The sequence below is a fragment of the Podarcis raffonei genome, chromosome 3 (genome assembly GCF_027172205.1).
Source record: "Podarcis raffonei isolate rPodRaf1 chromosome 3, rPodRaf1.pri, whole genome shotgun sequence".
Classification (NCBI taxonomy): Eukaryota; Metazoa; Chordata; class Lepidosauria; order Squamata; family Lacertidae; genus Podarcis; species Podarcis raffonei.
Window position 1 is genome coordinate 84,377,405 of NC_070604.1, and position 23,865 is coordinate 84,401,269.

The following is a 23,865-nucleotide window of genomic DNA, read 5'->3' on the forward strand; positions in this document are numbered from 1 at the left end:
CTATTTTATCATGTTTTTATATGTATTGGAAGCCGCCCAGAGTGGCGGGGTAGAAATAAATAATAATGATGATGATGATGATGATGATGATGGAGTCAACAACAAAGGGTTGACTCTAGAGCTAATAAATCAATTTAATTAATTTAACCAGTATGTTAATCACCTAAAGGCATAATCTTATACACACTTGCCTGTGAGTAAGTCCCTTTGAACTCAGTGAGATTTGCTTGTAATACAGGATTGTACTATTAAGTATTTAATCAACCTAAATTAGTCAAATTAACTGCAGATTAAAATTTGTCTCCATAGGAGAATGCCTTATACGAAGTCAGAACAATGGTCACTTTAGTACAACATTGTCTATAATACTTTTGGGGAACATTTCCACTGCTACCTGGAGATGCTAGGAATTGAACCTGTAACCTTCTGGGTACAAAGCAGGTTCTCTGCCACTGAATTACAGCCCTTCCCCTTAATCTTTGGTGCCATGACTGAGCAACATACCATTGTGCAGCCCACATAGTATGCTAGTTCCTTCCTACATGTTAAAGACAGCTTTTCTATCCAGTTTGTAATTTGAATTAGGTAATATTTCAGGAGAGAACTACTGTGGGTTTCCTTCCAACTATAGGAACTATGCAAATGAAGTGCTCAGTCGGCATATTTTATTTATTTATTTTTCAAACTTCAATGGCCGCCTGTGAAATGGCCTCCCTTCAGATGTCAAAGAAATAAATAATTATACAACTTCCCATAGACATTTGAAGGTAGCCCAGTATCAGGAGGCTTCTAATATTGTTGATGTTATTATTATTATTAAATACTATATTAAAATGCATGGCTATGATTAAAGATAAAGATAAAAACAGTAAAATGCAGCCAGAAAAAGTTTCCTTTCTAGCAGCAGAAAAATAAAACCAATTAGCAGCTCAGATTATAACCTGAAGCATAAGTTAGAAAACTTTATTTAAAAGTGACAAGCTGTACAAAAGATTATTAAAAGGTCAGGGTCATTAGAAGGTTTTCGCTTGCTACCTAAAAGACCATAGGGAAAGTGTTAGGCTCTTAATGTTCTGCTAGCTATAAGTGGAAAAAGAAGGCAGTTTTCCAGGTAACCTAGTCTCAAGTCCTTAAGGATTGTGAAGGATAAAGCAAGCACTTCAAATTGGTCTCAGAAACATCACTGACATTGATTTTTAGCCCATTTTTAGCCTGGTATGTTACTGTAATGATGTCTATTCCCAATTCCCAAAATGATCAAAGAGAAAACATTAAAGAGACTCTTTCCTTCTACAATGAGCAGTTAGTTTCATTTAGCAATTTGTAAATTATTTCACATTTTAAGGGAAATTACTCTAGTCCTACAATATTCTCCAAAAGACTGATATTATTAGTATGTTGGCAATATGCACATTTAAATTTAACTGATGAATCAAAATCAGATTATTAATTAAAACACAATACAAAACTTCTAACTTGCTACATTTTGCTACTTAAAAATAAATAAATCAAAGTTTTCATTATTTTTGCTATGTTGCCAGAAAGCAATTTAGCACTGTTTCATAAAACAGCTCACTCTGGATGAAAATGATAAATTTCTGAATATAACAAACGTTCAGGACCAGCTTTTAGAAACCCACTCCTTTCAATAGATGGATAAGAACAAACCTTTTAATTCACATTTGCACTTCTATAAAAGGCAATATTGCATATAAAATATGTCGCTCAAATTATACAATCAGGCAATATGTCAGTTGCCCGATTATATAACCCAGGCAACTGATTATATCCAGGGTTGTGGCACCTGAAACTTTTGTAAGATGGCTATCCGGCATAATTTTTAAAAAATCAACATGGAAAGACCCATTCAAACATTCAAACTCAACAAACATGGTACAACAGTGTGATTTCCTAAAATTCCCTGACATTAGCCAAGGCAGCCCTATTTAGGGAAGCTTTTAATGTTTGATGTATTAGAGGATTTTAATATTTTTTTGGAAGCCGCCCAGAGTGGCTGGGGAAGCCCAGCCAGATGGGCGGGGTACAAATAATAAATTATTATTATTATTATTATTATTATTATTATTATTATTATTATTATAGTTTATTGTTTAGGTTGCATTCTTCATACAGCTTACTTCAGTGTAGGGATGAAAAGAAATTTTTGTTCTCTCAGTTTCTCATTTCTCCACATTTTGCAGCAATTTCAAAAAAAACAAATCCTCATGAAAATTCATCAGCATTTTAGTGTGACTATTTCCTAATTAACTTTTTTTTTAAACTGATGCACAAATTTTAGGCAAGCAATTTCCCTGGATATCATGCATTTTCTATGTTATTTTCACTAACATCCATTTCTATGCACACTTTCTCCCAATATATGCATTTTTGTGAAGATCACAAAATTCAGGTAAGTGTGAATTTTAAAGGATAGCAGTTTTGGTTTTCATACTCTTTCAGAACTTGCAAATTTAACCAATTCAGCTTTTAATGCATACTGAATAAAATTCACCCTTTATCAGTTACTAAATATGTTCATATGTGTACAAAATCTGATCAATAATAATGGTTTTGAATGCCATTAAAATTGTATCACTGCAAAGACATCTCTCACAAATATCCCATCATTTCAACTCCTACAATCTCTCCCTTATGATAATACTACACTACCCACAAGTCTTCACAGTACACCACAAACCATGAGCCCAATAACAAAAAGTCTCAGTGTTATATGTTTAATGGTTTAATTTTTCACACACACCCATAACTAATACTTCATCTAAGGTTCAACAAACAGTTGCTATCACACCACAGGTTTCAAAATTATTTTAAATGGAGAAAAAGGCCCACATTTATCTTCTTGGATGGTGTTTTAATTACTGAGTCCATCCCACATCCCAGTGGCTGGCCTTTTGTTATTAAAAAAAGAGAAAAGAAATGGCTTAATTGTTTTCTGAAGCCCTCATGGAACCCATACATATAAAGCGCTTTTCTTTGGACTTTCAAGACCTACATTTGGAGTTGGCTCGCTACCAGCGCACTCAAGCAGATAGTCACGTAGGTAGCAGCGAGGCCAACGTTGATGAAGTAATCACAGTTGACTGTCTCACTTGCGCTATCCCACAAACATGTCTGCAAACAAAACAAAAAAGAAACTGGGTGAGCGTATTGGTTTTGATTCTGAATTCATTCAGATTGGCCATAGCTGCTTTGGAAAGCAGAGAGACACCTTCACGGACTGTTGCCTACGCCTCGGCACAGCTTTGCAAGAGTCTGTTAGACAAAAACAGAGTCTGATCCAGATACCTTAATAAGCATCCCATCTGTGAGGCCATTGGGATATTTCAAACGACTTTCAACTCTCATTAGTTTAGAAGTTTCCACAGCTATGTCCTTATATTTTGTAACTTCTACAGCCAAACCTCATGGGAAAGTCTCTGAACTGGGTGTGACACTTTTACCCATGGGTCAGCCTTCAGTAATGAGGCCCCAATTGATGGGTCTTTTGCACTTTTCGGCAGTATATGTTTGTAATAACCTTTTGCATTGTGATTTCCCCCTTTTATCCTTGTAATACTCTGGCTTCTGCCATGCAAATCTCATTATTTCTAATAGGCTGCAATTAGGGTCTTCAGGCTGGTGTTCACAGACATTCAGAACTGTTCCAGCTTCAGTGGTTGCCCCCGCCATCGCCACCCCACCCCCCATAGTAATGAAATGCATATACTTGATAAAGATTATTTCTATTACATTTTCAGTTCCTAAATTTTCAATCCCTTTAAAACTTTCTTTAAAACATCTCTAACCAATGAACTTTGTTCACAATTGATTCATGCGTAGCCAGTTATAGAGAGAAGCATATTGACTTAAGAAATTGTGGTTAATTTTTCATTATATGGTGAGATGTTTAATGGTATTTTGCACAAGTTGGATAAATAAAGTTATTTTCCTGTTAGATAGCCCTGAGCAAAACCACATGAAGTAAGTGAATATTTTTAAAGAGACAAATAAAGCAATGGTATAAAAGTGATTTATGGTAGTGCATTCCTAGATGTGTCTACTCAAAACAACTGGCAATCTAGTCTCAGTTCTTGGATCATCTATGGGCAAGGTATGGGGATGATCCAGTCCTTAAAAATATTATTCATTTGATTGGGAAACAACTAATGTGGGTGGCCAACTATATAAGAGAAATCACAGAATCCTGAGAGTTGAAACTTGCATTATTCAAACTGAGTAATTGTGACATGGCAGGCTGATTTAAAAAATGGAACGGATGTATCAAGGATTGCTCAAATTAATTAGATAACTGGGGGCTGTGCTCTAACGAAACCAAGCATCAAAATCTGGGGAAGAAAGGAAAGATTACTAGCAAGCTACTCTCAGGCTGTATGCATTGATAACAAGAAAGATAACAATGTTGTCATTAAAAACTGAAAAGATAAAAGAAAGGCAAATAAAAAAAATGGGGGTTTCTCAGAATCCATTTTAAATGCCTCTGAGATATCACAATGTAATTTCAGAAGGATAATTAGAAGTATGTTTGAACAAGAAAGAAAGAAAGAAAGAAAGAAAGAAAGAAAGAAAGAAAGAAAGAAAGATTCCACAAGTGTTTAGTTTATTTACCTCTTGTTTTTTAGATTTGGAAGTGTTAATTCAGAGCAGCCTAGTATAATATAACACATGATATTAAAGTGATAGTTGCACCCTGCTTCCATAATCTAAGTATCTTATAAAGATGGAGTTCCTTTATTTCCCTCATGGAAATGTGCAAGCTGTACCCATATTGGCAACACAATATTGCCCATCAAGGAGATGTGCAAATTAATTCTTCATGCAGTACCAAGTTTTATGGAGAGAGCATGTCTCGGTTATAATGTGCACATCTTAATAGTATTGGATTGAGCCCAAGCACCCAATTCTAAACTCCAAATTTTATTGGCCACTAATGAAATAGACCCAAGAAAATTCCTAAACATTGGTCCCAATCATTCCATTAACATTTTAAGTTATTTCCCCAAGAGTTTGTTATCTTTCCTCCATGGTCTTCTTCATCTAGTCCACCTGTAAACTAAAGCTTTGAATACTGCTTCTTTGAACTGCTAAATTTTTTGGTGTGTGAAAAGTGGTAAAGTCTCCTGATATCAGGGTTTGCTTCTTTTTAATACCTGTGTTTGCAATTTGGACATTTCTTCTGGCAAAATGTGTCTGGGAGACCACCATAAGTTCTTGCTTGCTGAGGTCACACATCATATTTAATTATTTGCTCTTTTAATTAGGTCTGGACCATTCAATAATTTACTGAACTCATGAATGGATTGCACTGAAAAGTATTGCATTTGAGATGGTGTGGTGCGAATACAGAACACCATGATGGCTGTGGTGTCTGATCTATGATGGCAGTTTCATTCATACATGCCATGGGTAGGCAAACTAAGGCCCAGGGGGCTGGATCTGGCCCAATAGTCTTCTAAATCCGGCCCACGGATGGTCCGGGAACCAGAGTGTTGTTACATGAATAGAATGTGCCCTTTTATTTAAAATGCATCTCTGGGTTATTTGTGGGGCATAGGAATTTGTTCATTTTATTTTTTCAAAATATAGTCCAGCCCCCAACAAGGTCTGAGGGCCAGTGGACCGGCCCCCTGCTGAAAAAGTTTGCTGACCCCTGATTACATGCTATCACTTCATGTTGCAGACACTGGGAAAAGAATATGCATGTAGGAACTAACTGAAAGTGGTTAGATTTCTTTTTTAAGTTTTAACTATGCAAATGCCAATGCAAATTTTAAAAATCCCGGTTTATGATCAGTGATATTCGTGTGCCCGTTTTGTCACATTTTCTTTTAGCTTTGTAATCCTAGGCACATTTACTTGAGAGTAAATCCAGTTAAACTTACTTCTGCAGAGTAAACAAGCCTAGGAAACCCAGCCTGGTGGGCGGGGTACAAATAAATTATTATTATTATTATTTATTATTATTATTATTATTATTATTATTATTATTTTCTATTATTAATGTTGTATCTATGATATTCACTTTGCCAGTGCCATTTTATTTTAAAGAGAACGATCTGACTGTATTGAGTTAATCTGAGCACTTTTAACATTCAATTTTGAATCGTTTGCATCTTATCTGAACACACATCCAGAAGCCTTTGAATACTGATTATATTTTTAGATTGCAAATAATATAGAAGCTATTAAATGCTATTAGTCTGATCCCACTCACATCTTGGCTTGCTCAAGATTTCACATTAAACCCATTAAACCCAGTTAAGCAATATTTCAAGCAGGGAGAGGTGGGGGAACTGGAAGGCAAAAGTAAGGACTGAATGTCAGTGTCATGGGAAACAAAAAACATTCCAGCTTCCCCATGTCTAAAAAAACGGCCTCTTTCCCTCATATAACACCAGTATCTGCCATTATTCATTATTTATGTGAGCAGATCAGGAAGCCAAATTTCTCAACACTCTTTGTACAAAGATATATCTATGGATATAAAGTTCTTTGTCTGTTTCACCAAAATTCTGCCAGATGCCTGAGCTTACCCCAAATCCCAGCCAGTTTCTTTGTAGAGTCTGTTCAGCACCAGTTGAAACGCCCCCCTTCTGCGGCCTCCTGCCTTTCTCATTGAATCATTCATCATCCTGTTTCTCAGAACTGCTTCTGTGTGAATGGCTGAGAATGCAGCCTCTCAGGCAGAGGGGTCTCAAAAAAATTCTACTCAACCTCTGGGTGCCGAAAGGGGGGGGGGGAGAGAGAGAGAGAGAGAGAAAGAAAGAAAGAAAGAAAGAAAGAAAGAAAGAAAGAAAGAAGAATTCCCTCAATTTTCTATCCCCTTTCTTTTATATTAAAAATATCATTTTACTCTATCTTCAATATATAATTTATTTTGCTTAGCATCTTTAAAATCTTCCAGTGAGGTGGGGAGTGGGAAATGGAGACATAGTTCACAGATTCCTAATAACAAGAAGGGGGTGATCCTCTTTAAATAGTGAGGTTAGGTCTACATCTGCACCTTTAAATGCTCCAAACTGCGCTACCACATGTTGTAACTGTGATGGTGATTAATGCTTTCCCTACAGATATACATAAGATACTGCGCAGCAATGATCCACATATGACCCTGAAAGCATGTCAAAATGTGCACTGATGACATGCATGGCAGTGACATGGTCATCATGCGCTCACTGGTTTACTCTGCCTTTCTTTGACCTAAAAAACAACAACAACTAGGTTCCATATAAAGTACCGTATTTTTCGCTCTATAACACGCACCTGACCATAACACGCACGTAGTTTTTAGAAGAGGAAAACAAGAAAAAAAATATTCTAAACGAAATAGTGGATATATGATTTTTGTGGTTCATGCTGTGGCCACAGACATGTGATCTGACAGTGAGTTTGGAGTAGCCCAATGCAAAAATCCTGAGGATCCATGTGGATCCATGCTTTGTAACCATGGAGGAGGGAAGGAAGGGGAACGATGGATCCTCTGCTCATGACTGCAGCAGATCCCCCCCGCCACCCGCAGGCATTCGCTCCATAACACGCACAGACATTTCCCCTTACTTTCTAGGAGGAAAAAAGTAAGTGTTATGGTGCAAAAAATACGGTAACTCAATAAACTACAAAAACAGTTATGCAAGTGGAAAGCCAGCAAGGCTCTGAGAGTGTTTTGCGCTGTCTGTCATGTGCCTATTGGACAGAAGTTGTGGGTGTATCTTTGGTGCAAAGAGTTCCTGGCTTTCCTGGAACAAGTTTGTTCTCTTGAGGCCAAGGTGGCTGACCTGGAAAAGCTGAGAAAGGCAGAGAGGTTAACAGATGAGGGCTCAGGGAATGTTATAGCTGTGTCCCAGTCCCAACATGATAGCTCCCAGACAATAATCTATGCATCTTAATTACAGCTAGCATTGTACACTTATGGCATACGTTTTCATTGGGTGCATGAAAAATGTTTTGGTCTGTATTGTACCCAAATACAGATTTAAGATGTGCGCTTTCATGGAGGAGGTTCCACTTCATCAAAAGATACGGCAACTGACAAGTGAATTGCCACAGAAGCTAACATTGGATACCACCCAAAGCTTTCTGGTGAGCAGGAGACTCCACCTACTAATTGAGAAAATTTTCAAGCACTTGTGGAAACTTTTTATGTGTCAGCTTAATGGACCTTAAACTAGATGTTGCAGTTGTGAATATCTTGGTTTTAAAGCCAGTAACCAAGCTGCTGAGCTGAATGGAATGTTTGCATTCATACTTTTGTTCCATTGTTTAAACAGGATAAATGGATTTCAGTTTTGCCAAATATTTTACACTGTATAAATCACTCTAAGCCATGGAAGATTTTGCTGAAAGAATTAATTTCTGCATGACAACACTTGTCAACACTTTCCCATTGATTTTTTTTAAAAAAGAAGGCACTTAAGACTGCTCTTGTGGGAGAGGTTATGATGTAGTTTATGAAGTGAAGAGAAACTGAACTTCCTACAAACCTATATGTAGCTTAATTTGTGGGTAAGAGGGTTTAAGAGAGGGCTCCTCCACTTCCCTACCTGCTTATCTATCCATATGACAGTAGGTTACTACCTTGACAGTAGGTTACTATCTATCTATCATCTATCTATCTATCATCTATCTATCTATCTATCATCTATCTATCTATCTATCTATCTATCTATCTATCTATCATCTATCTATCTATCTATCTATCTATCTATCTATCTATCTATCATCTATCTATCTATCACCATCTATCTATCTATCTATCATCTATCTATCTATCACCATCTATCTATCTATCTATCTATCTATCTACCTATCTATCATCTATCTATCTATCTATCTATCATCTATCTATCTATCTATCTATCTATCTATCATCTATCTATCATCTATCTATCTATCATCTATCTATCTATCTATCATCTATCTATCTATCTATCTATCTATCATCTATCATCTATCTATCTATCTATCTATCTCTATCTGTGGTTTCTTTGTCGTTCTGTTTATTTTTAAAATAACCTCTTAACTTACTTCATTCTGATTTGTTCACATGCTAAGAGGGTGAACAAGAGGTTGAAAAGGATTGAAAAACTGTAAGGCCAGACACTCGCTCATCTTAATTCACTTCTCTTTTGCCTTGAGACAGGGAATCATAACACAACAAGAAGATTGCTATCTCTGATGCCTTAAAGTAAGTCGCATTTTCATAAAGACACACACAGTGATTTGCAGAAATATTTGAGGCAGTAGGGCATATAACGCCTGTGTTTCCCCCAGATCTGCTCCTGAGGGTTGGGAGACCTTCCTGAGCATATTTAAGGATGTGCCAGAGACTGCAAGGGGAAAGCGAGGAAGAGGAAGTCTTATTGTGCGCATGCAATATTGGGTTCTATTTATTTATGTAAGAAATATATGCCCTTCTTTTCAGTTTTCATCTCAAAGCAGCTTACAGAAAAAATACAGCACACAACAGACAAGATTTAAAAGGTAGAATAAAACATGAGAACAACGTTCACAATGCAAAGGCCTCCTGAAATAAAACCAAAACTTAGCATGGATGATGCCTGCCTCATTTCTAATGGGAAGGGGCAGGAGATGACCAGGGGTGTGGTCTGTGTGCAAGCAGGCCTGCAGAAAAGGAGGAGGAGGCATGGACATTGGAATGAAAATGAAAGTGGGTGCAGAGAAAGCCTGCAGAGTAGACGAGAGAAATACCTTCATAAATGAGGCTGCAATGGGGGAAAGGGAACTTAGTAGTTGCATGGGGTGGGAAGGAAAAGCTCTGGCGGGGGCAGGGGGTTGGCAAGCAGTGAGCAGAGGTGCAGTCCCAAGTAAACAATAATAATAATAATTTAAACAGGCACCACCATGTATAGTCAACGGCTTCATGCTAGAGAACAGAAACCACAGATTTTAAAGATATTTGTACCAAAAGCTGAATTAGAAACAGATTTCTGCCACTTTCAGGCTTTATTTTTGGTTGTGTAAAACAATTGAAAAATTCAGTTAAATGATCATGTCCAGGCTATGAATTCACCTTCTAATAAAGGAATATTTATAAAGAATCATTATGTCAAATCAAACGGATATTCAGCTTCATCAGTTCAATCAATAGGAACCAAATCACAGCTACAGTAGTTCGGGAGGGAAGGGAAGAAAGTAACCCACAGGTGTGAGCTAAAGTCATTAAAATAACTTTGCCTGAACCACTGTGCTTCATAAATCTCGTAGCATGGAATATAATCAGAATGAAGGAGGTATGCTATTATGGTATAGATATTTTACAGTGGAATCCTATGTATGTCTATTCAGAATGAAGTATGCCCCACTGTATTCAATGGGATTCATTCCAAGGTGTCTGTGTGGGATTGTGGCCAGGAGCAGAGAGTGTGGTGGGGCCCTGCGGCTCACCTGACCTCCAGTTGGTTGTGTCACTGCTGCTTACTGGGAGGCAGAGGGGTGGGACAAGGCAGTGACAAATGCACCAGTAGGAGCACCTGATTGGCCCCAACAGTGCCTCTTCTCCACGCTGTACTCGCCACCACCTCACCCCTCCACCTCTTTCATCAGGTAAGCAGCAGTAGCATGGCTGCCCAGAGTTCAGGTGAGCAATGGCAGTCCATCATGACATCTGCTACTTATTGCAGCATTAAAAATACAAGAAGATAGCACTGAACTTAGCAAGTTTATTGTGCATCTGTATTCTACATATAGCATCTATCATCAGTACCATATATGCTTTATCGTTTCCGTGTTGCTAGTTTAGCTTTCAGAACTAGTATGTTCTAGGAAAGAAATCAAATTGTTTCAAGTGAATGCCTCTAGCTACATTAGAAAATCATTTACTTTCACACCTTTCATTTCTCCACTTTGAAAAGCAGGGAGTGAATTTGTGACTCTTAGGCTTACTTGGGTAATTCCAGTTCTCAGCTGTCAATCAGTATTAAAGCCAAAAAATATCTCAGTTGTCAATGGAAGAATCATGTAGTTTTTGGACAGCCCCATAGGTCAGTCATAGCCCAGAGCTTTGTTTAGGCATTCCTTTTTGTGAGAGGGTGGGGTTGCAGATGGGGATGGAGGGAATCAGGGTGCACCCACTGTGCCTTATATGTGCATAGGTACATAGGTCTAAACCACAGAGCCTAGGGCTTGCCGATCAGAAGGTCGGCAGTTCAAATCCCCGTGACGGGGTGAGCTCCCGTTGCTCGGTCCCAGCTCCTGCCAACCTAGCAGTTTGAAAGCACAAGTGCAAGTAGATAAATAGGTACTGCTCCGGCGGGAAAGTAAACAGCATTTCCGTGTGCTGTTTTGGTTCGCCAGAAGTGGCTTAGTCATGCTGGCCACATGACCCGGAAGCTGTACGCTGGCTCCCTCGGCTAATAAAGTGAGATGAGTGCCGCAACCCCAGAGTCATCCACGACTGGACCTAATGGGCAGGGGTCCCTTTACCTTTACATCAATATACCCAATGCACATACCCAACTATGCATAGGCTCTCATTATTCATCCTATTTAAAAAATGAAGGCTGCAGATCAAGCATAGGAGCAACAGGTGCTTGGTTGTTTATGTATAGGCACAATGCACCCAGAACCCACCCTTAAAAACATTGAGGTCAAGGGCATGACCGCTGGGCATAACCTAGTGTGCACCTGTGCTTTGTATACATGTGAGGGCTCATGTGATTTGCATGTATTAAGGTAGCTTCTACATGGTAACTAAATCAGGTAGAAAGGCTGTGAAAGACTTGTGCTCAGTGGTTGTTCTCATAGTCACCTGATTTTTTTTTAAAGCATAACACTTTCTTTTTCCTTCATTTGGGATGCCTGCTCCACATTTATTTTATTTATTTTTTAAAAGCTGAACAACATTAATTAAGAATAAATGAATGGTAGGATGTAGAACACAGCTATAGGCATCTTTATTTGCTCTCATTTTCATCAAGAGTCTCTCACACAAAGGTTAGCAACTCCCCTTTATTCCTTTTTATTTTGTAAAAGGGTAAATGTAGTTAACTGGGGGAAATCACACACCAGGGCCCACTGCTTTACTCCTTCAAATCGGGCCAGTTCTTTTGCCCGTCTTGCCGTGGACTATGGAAACCAAGGAATCCAGCTTTTGCTGCCAAAAGTTTAGACTGACTCTATAAAAAGGTTCCGTCTTGCCAAATTAAGAGAACACAAAGGCCTGTATTGGTTCACATGGAAGCAGGTAGGTGCCACAGATTCTATGCCGATAAGCACAGCAGATAAGCTGTTGTTTGCAACTAGTTGCCAGGCTTTTAAAAAACAGGAGACAGGACTAATAGGGATGGAATTTTCTGATGCCTTGCTTATCAATATCCTTGATCTTAATGAGAAGCAATTTTTTAAAGAACCAATTTCTCAAAAAATACAAACAACTCTAGTATATTATATGCACTACTATACATATAATATTATATATATATATTATATACATGTACTACTCCAGTTTTCCTAAGGTAACCAGCACATAAATAAATGTAACAAGTATAAAAATACTTACAGATCAATACTTATACACCCATGTTGCAGCAATACACAACCAAATGGACTTGCCTCTTGTGTATGTATAATACATATAATAGACAAATGTTTAGTGTAGAATTTTGCACAGAATTAGTCATGTGCTTTTTAAAAAGGGGGGCAATCCACAAGGGGTTCAGACACAAGCAGGCACATAGTGAAAGATGGAGTTTGATGTGGAAAAGGTCAGTTCCGTTGTAATGGTCAAATTCTGTTTAAACTCTTCTTCAACCCTATAATAATAATAATAATAATAATAATAATAATAATAATACTGGTTCTCCCCCCCTTTTTTTTGCTCAATTATTCAGCAAGCATTCCATATTTTTTATGTTTCTTACTAGTTATGGTCAGTGTCTCTATATCTTTCTTTCAACCTTTTGTGGCTTCCTGCTTAAACCACAGCTTCTGAAACATACTACCTTTGTACTATTGGAGGGTGGCTGCTAATCTCTTTATTTTTATTAGCCTTTACCAGCATTATTCACAACCTGCGTGCAACGTATGATGGTCTGATGATATCGGCTTCATCTAACTCCAGGCAAATTCAAGCCACAGCAGGAATATCTCAAGAGGAAGATAAATTACTTCAATGAACTTTGCTCCGAGGTATTTCTTTCTTTTCTTTTTCTTTTTTCTTTCACAGATCCTAGCTGGTTAGACAATGTTTGTTCCACTATACTTATGTAATTACAGCTATTGCTTGCAGATCCTACATATGTTCCTCTGTGTGTGCACTGTTTTCAAGCTCACATGCAATTCACATGCAATCGTCCCTCAAAGAGTGAACAGGCAATCCAGGTTGCAGAATGAGTTGCAGTAGGTGTGGCAAACAAGACTGTGGTGCTCCCTCTTTCCACAAAAACCCTTCCTACAAGTGAGGTTTGTTTTGGCCCAGGCATAGGCAAACTCGGCCCTCCAGATGTTTGGAGACTACAATTCCCATCATCCCTGACCACTGGTCCTGTTAGCTAGGGATCATGGGAGTTGTAGTCTGAAAACATCTGGAAGGCTGAGTTTGCCTATGCCTGTTTTGGCCCCTTGTTAGTTCTGCTTCCTTGCCTGTTTTCCCCAGCAACATGGTCAATCCTAGACTTAGGCTGTTTTTTAAATGAGGGGCTCCTAGTCCTACCTGATCATTGCTACATGTAGAATTGCAATTGGTTTTCTACCCTGTTGCATTCCCACCCCCCACCCCTATATGTACATCCTGCAATGTTCTGTCCACACCAGTAGGCATGGCATAGCTGCTGTGGGTGGGAACATTTGCAGCTCAGCAGACATTCACTATAATGTGGTGAGTGCCATTTTATCACAGTGTTTCTATTTTTGTTTTTGAATTTCTCTAAAACACTTTCCCTTGGTTGTTTAAATGAAAGAAAGATACAGCACTATAATGGTATAATGCTGTTGTGCTTTTATTTTTCAGCCTGAACTCGCCACAACTCCGTTCTGGCACCTCTCAGGTAGGTGCCATTGCCATTATAAGAGAACAAGGGGGTGTTCATGGTGAGTTCCAGCACTTCTTTTTCTAGAAAAATAGCTCTGGCTGTAACATTATGCTATAATAAGGCTATGACAGATTGATGTTATAAAACTGTTTCTCCCTGGTGTGTCTGTGTGTGTGTGTGTGTGTGTGTGTGTGTGTGTGTGTGTGTGTAAGATAGATAGATAGATAGATAGATAGATGATAGATAGATAGATGATATAGAGTTGCTCTGCTGGGGCAATTAACACCATTTACCTTCTCCTCAGCCCTTTTTCTCCCCCTACTGCAGTTAATTGCTTGACTGCCCAACTGCTCTTTAAGTAGCAAAGCGTGTTCTCCCTAAAATGAGAGCACGGGTTGCGGTGTGGGCCGCCAGGCCAGCCCTCTGTTACCAGGCAGGTTAATGGCTATTGCCTGGTGCAACGATTGGCTGACCAGGTTGCTGGGGCAAATTGCATGTAGCAACTTGGTGGGTGGGACCATAGTCTTTAAATATTGGGACACTCTACCTTTTGCTTTCTCTTTAGCAGAGTCCATCATATCTTAAAGTAGCAAGTGCTTCTCCTTCTTTAAACGTTAGTTTCATTTTCCCCTCTCTGAGCTTCTCTGGGATGCTGCTTTATGCATTTCTGTTGCAAGAGCAAATTTGGGGCGTGACCGACAGGTGACTGTATGATTTTTTAAAAACCTAATACTTGAAATGCATAATTGTCTCTCATTCCAGCGACTAACTTTCCAAATGAGAGCCAGCCCTGTCACAGAGATGGGACATACATTTTCTCTTCACAGATTTCAGTAGCTTAAGAGGGGAGACACCTGAGATTGGATGACTGTAGGAATTTCCTTTATGGCCACTAGGTATTTATTTATATTTGTAAAATGCAAGCTGTGTTTACTAGTCAATATATATTAACAATACTGCACCAAGCATTTTTAATCATAGAATTATCCAGTATTTCAATATTCCCATTCATGTTCGCTGGGTAAAGTTGGCAACAGAGGAAAGGAGATGTTTGCAATGTATAATTTTTTCATAATAATGTGAATGCATAGCAGACCCTTTTGTAGACCCACCAGGTTGAATCCCTGGCATCTTCCTGGAAAACTATTGCCAGTCAATGTTGGCAGTGCTGAACTAGATGGACCAATAAGCCTGACTCTGTGTAAGGCAGCTTCCTATGTTATTAGGACATTGTTGGTTTTTAGACATCTTTTAAATATCTCTTTTGTTTCAATGGACTTTTAGTGTGCAATTTTAAATTTGATGCTTTTAAAGGTTTTCTCTCTGAGGCTTTGAAATGTTAAGATTTTATTGACTTTTGTGCTGCTGTCAGATTGCATGTTTTGGCTTTAAATTCTTTTACTGTAGTTGTATCAATAGTGTATACAGTGGTACCTCGGGTTACATACGCTTCAGGTTACAGACTCCGCTAACCCAGAAATAGTGCTTCAGGTTAAGAACTTTGCTTCAGGATAAGAACAGAAATCGTGCTCCGGCAGCGCGGCGGCAGCAGGAGGCCCCATTAGCTAAAGTGGTGCTTCAGGTTAAGAACAGTTTCAGGTTAAGTACAGACCTCTGGAACGAATTAAGTACTTAACCCGAGGTACCACTGTATATGCTTTTTAATTCTGCACGTCTCTTTGTTTAGTTTTTCAGAAGAGGAAGAGGAAGAAGGTGTGTCAACGTATATGAATTTAAGCTCGTGAAAACCACTGTGATCCTGAAACTATATATTGAAAATTAAGCATTACAATATGCTATGGAGGGGTGTGAAAGTACAACCAGGTGAGCTGCCTTTTCTGCCTGCAGTGCCAGGATAATAGTACCATTCTGTATTATTACACCATTACTGTTGGGAATATATTGTCCCTAGGGCACATGTGCCAGCAGCGCACAGGCCTCAGGAGTGGACTGTAAATCATGTAACTTTCTTCTGAGAGCTCACAAGATGTTCCTCCTTCCCACTCACTGCAAGTCTCACTGGAGCATCCTGTTCCTTAAGACCCTCTAGTGGCAGGTGCTTACAGACTTCCCTGTAACTGCAGCGACACGTCTCTGTCTAGAATGATCACCTTGGGGAACTGTCTCTCATTTACTTTATGAGATTATTCCTGTCATCTTTATTAGGGGAAGTGGTGAATCTCCTGTGTTAATTACATTTGGGTGCCCCCAGGGGCCTGGCTTCAGCGGGGACGGCTTTCTAAGGAATGTAGGAAGTTTAGAATTCACTCCATCCTTCATCAAAATCCTCCATCCTTCTGATCAGTTATCTTGCCGATTCTTGAACGCATTCGATCATCTTGTTAATTAATACCTCTATGGTGTGATATTCCACTGTCCCCCAGGACTGGGAAAGACCCTTTAGCTCACCTGTATGCTAGATGAGTTTGATTCAAGGTATGACAAGCTTCACCAAGCTGTGCTTCAGCTTACACAAGTTGAGGGATATGCCTCTTGCCCCCAGGTCAGAGCTCCTGGTCTTCACCCACAGTGTGACTGGCAGAAATCCAAAATGTGCAATGAGCTAAAGAAAAAGAAGAAGCAAGATTCATCTACCTTCAAAACTTTTGTTTCAATTGTCATTACCATTTTTTAATGGCTTGTTGGATGTATATTCAAAAATACATAATAAAAATCAAGATGTTTAACATTTTATAGATGATGTTTATTACTTTGAGTTATAATGAATTAAAAACTAAGACTAGTGTCAGTCACAAAATGGCCACTGAGTACGACTGGACAAGTTACTGTAGTTATATGGGCCAAATGGCCGAAATATTGGGAAATTTTGGAACAAGAGGGAGACAGATTAAAACTGCAGAGTTTTGAAAAATTAAAAAATAGAGTGCGAGATTGGCTTCATTACTACCAGATAATGGAGGCATATAACTTGGACAAAAAAATTGGCTTCCAGGTGGAAAAATCAAAATTGGAAACAGAACTGCTAGATCCTAAAATTAAGAATTTGTCAAGAATGTATAACTTGCTGTTGAAATGGAATACTCAGGATGAAACGGTGAAATCTGCTATGATTAAATGGGCACAAGATGTTGGACATAATATTATGATGGCTGACTGGGAACAGTTATGGACCACAGGTATGAAGTTTACGGCATGTAATGCCTTAAGAGAGAATATAATGAAAATGATATACAGGTGGTACATGACACCAGTCAAGCTTGCAAAAATCTACCATTTGCCCGATAATAAATGTTGGAAATGTAAAGAGACTGAAGGTACATTCTTTCACCTTTGGTGGACATGCCCAAGGATTAAGACTTTCTGGGAGATGATCTATAATGAAATGAAAAAGGTATTTAAATATACCTTTCTGAAGAAACCAGAGGCCTTTCTCCTGGGCATGGTCAGCCAATTGGTGCCAAAGAAGGATAGAATTTTCTTTATGTATGCCACAACAGCAGCAAGAATACTTATTGCAAAGTACTGGAAGACACAAGATCTACCCACCCGGGAAGAATGGCAGATGAAGGTGATGGACTACATGGAACTGGCGGAAATGACTGGCAGAATCCGAGACCAGGGAGAAGAGTCAGTGGAGGAAGATTGGAAGAAATTTAAAGACTATTTACAGAAACATTGCAAAATTAATGAATGTTAGAAGGATGTTGGAATTATGTTATGTGGCTTTAGCAGAAATGTTATAAAGGATTTGGGAAAAACTGACTATTAATTGGTGAAAGGAGGGAAAGTAAAGATACATTATATTAAGATAAATTACAGAACAAAAATTTGAAAAAGATGGAAAAGATTTGCTGAAACAGATAATCGAACTACAAAAAAGGGAGGTGTGAGGAGGTCAAGGAAATAAGCTAATGAAAGATAAGGTATGGGAAGATGTGCCGTATTCTTCTTTTTTGTTTTTTTAATGGATTTTATTTTTTTCTTGTTTTTTTTTCTTTTTCTCATTCTTGTTTTTCTTTTATTGAGATGTGTTGTATTGTTTCTGTTTAAAATGGTGTTTTTTGCTTTTTCTTTCTGTAACCTTTAAAACTTTAATAAATATTAATTTTTTAAAAAGTTACTGTAGTTATATGTAGTTCCTGTATTTACATGAAAACCAATAAAAATTATTGGGCAGGGGTGGGGACAAAATGGCCACTGTGAGGTGTGTGGTGTAGCACACAGTGTGTGCCATGGCGGGGTGTGTGTGGCATAGTACAAAATGAGAGAGAAGAGAGTCATCACTACTTGCCCCCATGCTTACCTCATGCTTAGTGGCCAACTACATTCTGTCTTGCACATGCTCACACATGCACACAGGCCTGTCTCTCTCCCTCTCACACGCAAATTTCATATACAGTATACACATATATGTTTCTCTTTCCTGGCCCCTGGTGCATCTTTCCGCCACTCTCACACACATGCATACATGCCTCACGCCTCTCTAACACAAACACACCATACATACATACATACATCCCTCTCTGTCCAAGTACACGTCCCCCCTCACTGACCTAGCATACGTACAGCCTTTTCTCTCACATGCACAGAAAACATAAGAGATCACTTCCTCCCTCCTTCACACACACCCTGCAAATATATATTTCCTCTCTCTCACAAATCACACAGTTTCTCTCTCTCTCTCTCTCTCTCTCTCTCACACACACACACACACACACACACACACACACACAACTTGAGCTCACATCCCCATCCAGAATATTTCCTCTCTGGAGCAAAGGAGCCACCCACCACCAGCTTCACATTGCTGACAAACAATGGTAGCCTGAATGCACAGGGATACCTCTAGGGTTGCCATACTTCCCCGGGGAATCCCGCCTTTGAAATCCTGGTAATGTCTGGGAAGATCTGGACATATGGCAGCCCTATTCTTCCCTCCCTACTAACTTTTGGGGACAAAGCTATTTGCCTCTGGTGGCCTAAACGAAGGAGCTGGTATTCTGTTCTGGAGCATCCCACTAGAAAACCCCCCACACATTTGCCATTTACTATCATTGTTAATTTGCTTTTGGGTATTCATATAACACCCGTGTTATAACTGCAGTATCATCTGAGGCTGGGAGCCATGGATACAAGACAGAAATGGCAGATGAAAAGGGGGGCGGGGGGGGAGTCTACTTTGTTATATATTGGAATAACAGCATTTTAAAAGTTCATCTGCTTTTAACTTGATGCAAAAATGACCACTCCCAGAGGCCTTTTAATTTTTAATACTTTTCAGAAACTCTGATAAAGGAGGTGGCTTATCAGCTGTTGGGTTTCATGACTTCAGTCTTGGTTATTCTCAAGCATCACTCTGAAGATTCGTGATGGAACTAGGAATAAAATCCAGACCTTTGTGTATCATTCAGTCTCCCGTGTCTGCTGAAATGGAAAAAGAAATGGCAATATGCTCCTTCCCACAAGGGGATGCATTTCCCCCGAATACATTAAGACAAGATGGCTCGCCTAGTGCCTTTGTTAATAGGGTTGCCAAATTTCAAAAAGTAAAATTCCTCCCCCCAATATGGTGATTTTAAGCCATACACCCAGGTTTTCCCTGACATTTTGCCGATTTGGCATTTTTGCCCTCGTCATTTTTACACCCAAACACCAGGACATGTCAGAAATATGGCAAGCCTATTGTTACATATCTTTAGGCACCAGGCACAAACATTTATTTTCCCCAGGCCTATGGCTTTCCAAACTGGGTGTGTTTTTGTTTGTTATTATGGTATGCATTTTAGTGCTTTTATATTGTAAACCATCCTGCGATCGTCAGATGAAGGGCAGTATAGAAATGTAATAAATAATAATAAATAATATTAATAAGACGACTCTGGGCAGTGCATGGCAGGATCCCTTTGTTGTTTCTCTGTGAAAAATCCTAGCAAAGTAATTTGCAATACAACAGTACTGCAGTGCAACAGAATCCTGTGGTGCAATTTTTTGCACCCAGCGATTTAGGCGTTGCTTTGTTCCATCTGCCTTTTAGGACACTGGTGAGGAGAGTAATGAATAGCGTGAGCCACTTGGTTATTAGCTCTCCCTCCCTCCTCCCTTCTGCCTTTCATTATGGTAACTTTACATGCACTTTTAATTTGTGTGCAGACAGGTACAAAAGCATAACCGGATATACCTGTTATTTGCCAATGACCTGAGAGAGTTTAGTTTATGTTAAGCCTGGGGTTATGTCAGAGTTTGCACGCAATTCCCCAATAGATTTGCTGCAGGCAATTAGTGGATAGTGGTGTTGGAAGGGGGAGGAAGGCTTTAAAGTGACAGAACTTTATTTCATTCTCCTTTAGTCTTTTCAAGCACGCAACCAACTTACTTTTATTCCGCACGCAGGCAAAGTTACACATTCTGCTCAGGAAAAGATATGTATAATTTAAACCATATTAAGTTAGGAAAGAATTTGTTGCAATTTGTTAACAATCCCTGCAGCAGCTAACCTTGTGAGTGCTTTTCTTTCTCTCTCTCTTTCTTTTAAAATGACTGTTATAAAAGCCAGGCTCCTAATAGCACAGAGACTATGGGATGGCAACGTGCTGTGCTTTGTTAATGCAGGATCATGTGTTGCTTTCTCTGTGTGATTTGGTCAGGCACACAATCTTAAAGCCCAGTTCTCTGTGTGTTTTACTCAGAAATAAATCTCACAGAAGTCAGTTTTACTTCTCACACTGGACGTGTGCAGCCAATGAATTTCAGGAAATCCTGCTCAAGGATGAAAAAAACGTGTAACTCAAATGCACACAGTGCATGTTGATTCAGATATACTTTATTTATATCACTTGTCTTCTGGCACACCAAATTGTGAATGACTTTGAAAAAAGAGAACATGAGATAAATTATGTTCAAATATAAATTCTGTTTCTGATATCAAATATTTGTGACGGTAACAAAATTTGGGTGGGACAGTTTATTCCATGGGTAGGCAAACTAAGGCCTGGGGGCCGGATCCGGCCCAATCGCCTTCTAAATCCAGCCCACGGACGGTCCAGGCATCAGCATGTTTTTACATGAGTAGAATGTGTCCTTTTATTTAAAATGCATCTCTGGGTTATTTGTGGGACATAGGAATTTGTTCATTCCCCCCCCCCAAATATAGTCCGGCCCCCCACAAGGTCTGAAGGACAGTGGACCGGCCCCCTGCTGAAAAGGTTTGCTGACCCCTGGTTTATTCATCAGTTCTTCTGTGAGACTCAGTCAGAAATAGATAGTGGATAAGGAAGGGATAATAAAGGGTAGCAGTTAGTTCTAATAATTTTCCTGTTAGTCACGACCAAAGTTAATTCATTAGTGAAGGAGAGGTACAGCAAAGTTAGTACAGCATCGAGATCTTTTCTTTGTGGACATTGTTGATTGTCAGTCTCAAAGGAAAGACTGGCAAAGGAAAGCTTCACCAACAGGAAAATGCTCTCAATCTATAGCTAGGTTCCGCCTTTTAATTTTATGACTGGCATAAGAACCAGCCAATCGGCCCTGAGCATAATACTTCAGCAGGAAACAAGGAGGAGTAGTTCTACCTAAGTTTGATCCAGGTACATGTGCTCAAAATGTGTTAAGTGCACTTCCACAGCAGGATCATCACTAGAATTATTATGGATGCTTGGACTTACCACTGCCTGGCACTGCACATGGAACTAACCTTGATGCCTGTTTGCAAGTTGTATCTTATCCTATCAGCTGTTGAGTGTGGGCCTCTATGACCATACTCAACAACTATATTGATTGCATTGTCAAGTCTTGGCACAATTCAAGGTGCCAGTGATTCCCATTTCAACTCTTATACGGTCTGAGTCCAGCATATCTTGGAAAACTCCTGACCTGAAACCATGGTAGCACTTTCTCTGAACCACAAACTATGGGCAATGTGATTCTTTCTGAGCTTCCCTGTGCGATTTCAGGCAGGCAGATGAATCAAACCAGCTAGCCTTGAGATGGTTGAGAATTGCCTCAACATGGATGCCTGTGTCCACATATTTAGAGAGGTGGGATGTAATCGTCATCAAGGAGGTGGAACTTGAACTGTGTGAGCACAACCACCTTCTCTGAACCTACTATTCACCAAGAGAAGCATGGCATAGACGTCGCTGCCATGGGCAAGGCATTCCTTGGAGGCCTGATCTGCTGCCCCTGTTGCCTGAGGCAGTTCCTCACCTTGCCTCATGGGTAGGCTGACCCTAGAAGCACACAAGCTGCAGATGAGCTCTCCTACAGAAGCCGCCTTCCCCTCAGTCTGCACTGAATGCAGAAGTGAGGAAGTTTGGGAAATGTCAAAACGTACCCTGAGGGAAGATGGGGCTTGTAACAAAAAAAAGCCCAAATATAATAAGGATGGGCACAAAGTATATTTTACAGCTGAACTGTAAAACAGAATGCATATTGAAAGAGCTTTATGAATTGGATACACTTGAACTGGATACACTTCCTCTTTCTAAACCCCATAAATCTCATGAACATTTCATAAACCAAATGAAATGTTGTATGAGGTCCATTTTTATGAAAAGAGACCAGCTATTTTCCGTCTCTTCCGCCGGGTTCCAAGCAGAAATGGACAGCGGAGGCCTGTCTGTTATGCAAATGGAGGGCTGCCCCACCAACCTCAATCAGCCTCCAATGGCCTCTCTTCCTACTTACATCCAGTTATGGGGATGGCACTGACTGTCAGCTTTCTCCACCTTAGGGTCAGTGTTGCCCCTGTAGAACTCAGTAGGGAGGATGGGGATGGGGACGAAACTAGAATGAGTTGTCTCTGCCTCTATGTACTGTTGGCCTCTCTTCTTTCTTCCCTACCAGTCTCAACAGGCACCAGCCACTACTGAAAATGGACCATCCACATCCTTAGGGCTTTCCCCCTACAATAACCTCTGCCACCACACACAGAAAAGAGTGACAGCTGTCACAGCAGGACGAGCAACTGTTTGCTGTCATTAAAAATAAATAAATCAAAGATGTGGGTTTCAGTAATGAGGACTGGGAGCACACAGTGTTCAAAGAATCAAAATTTTTAAAGCACAGTCAAGGAAATAATAAGTCCCCCAGAGCACAATATTTATCAGGAAGCTTAGTTTGGTCAGAATTGAGTATACTGTTGAAACAACACTAAATACATTACATATGGCAAATGAGCCACCATAGCCACTAGAGGGCCATGAAAATTTGTGTCCCAGGCTTTTTAGACTCGTCTAGCCACGTAGTATCTGAAACCCAAGGGGCACCTTGGTTGCCAGATATAAGGTTTTTTCCCCCCAGCTCTCCTACCACACTATTAGAGAGTAATACATTTCTGAAAAACAAATAAATGACAAAATTATAACCAACAGAATGCCTTTTTTGAGTGACTAGCTGAATGTGCTAGTCTCTGCATCTTAATAAGCAGAGACATCACCTTGCCAACAAAGGTCTGTATAGTTAAAGCTATGGTTTTCCCAGTAGTGATGTATGGAAGTGAGAGCTGGACCATAAAGAAGGCTGATCAACGAAGAATTGATGCTTTTGAATTATGGTGTTGGAGGAGACTCTTGAGAGTCCCATGGACTGCAAGAAGATCAAACCTATCCATTCTTAAGGAAATCAGCCCTGAGTGCTCACTGGAAGGACAGATCCTGAAGCTGAGGCTCCAATACTTTGGCCACCTCATGAGAAGAGAAGACTCCCTGGAAAAGACCCTGATGTTGGGAAAGATGGAGGGCACAAGGAGAAGGGGACGACAGAGGACGAGATGGTTGGACAGTGTTCTCAAAGCTACCAGCATGAGTCTGACCAAACTGCGGGAGGCAGTGGAAGACAGGAGTGCCTGGCGTGCTCTGGTCCATGGGCTCATGAAGAGTCAGACACGACTAAACGACTAAAC

At 39.7% G+C, this 23,865-nt stretch overlaps 1 protein-coding gene across 2 annotated transcripts in view; it reads right to left on the bottom strand.

Annotated features, from left to right (window-relative positions):
• The window catches only part of RNF212 (ring finger protein 212), a 46,710-nt gene extending 30,185 nt beyond the window's left edge, over positions 1 to 16,525 (bottom strand). Inside the window, exons 1-2 of one of the 2 annotated variants that reach the window (XM_053382814.1) lie at positions 16,416 to 16,525; positions 3,014 to 3,132 (exon numbers count right to left, since the gene is read on the bottom strand). The gene's annotated coding sequence lies outside the window, so the exon portion shown is untranslated. Of the gene's footprint in view, positions 1 to 3,013; positions 3,133 to 6,551; positions 6,681 to 16,415 lie in introns of those variants that run through there. The other variant, XM_053382813.1, reaches the window with a different exon arrangement.
• Positions 16,526 to 23,865: the final 7,340 nt, after the last annotated feature.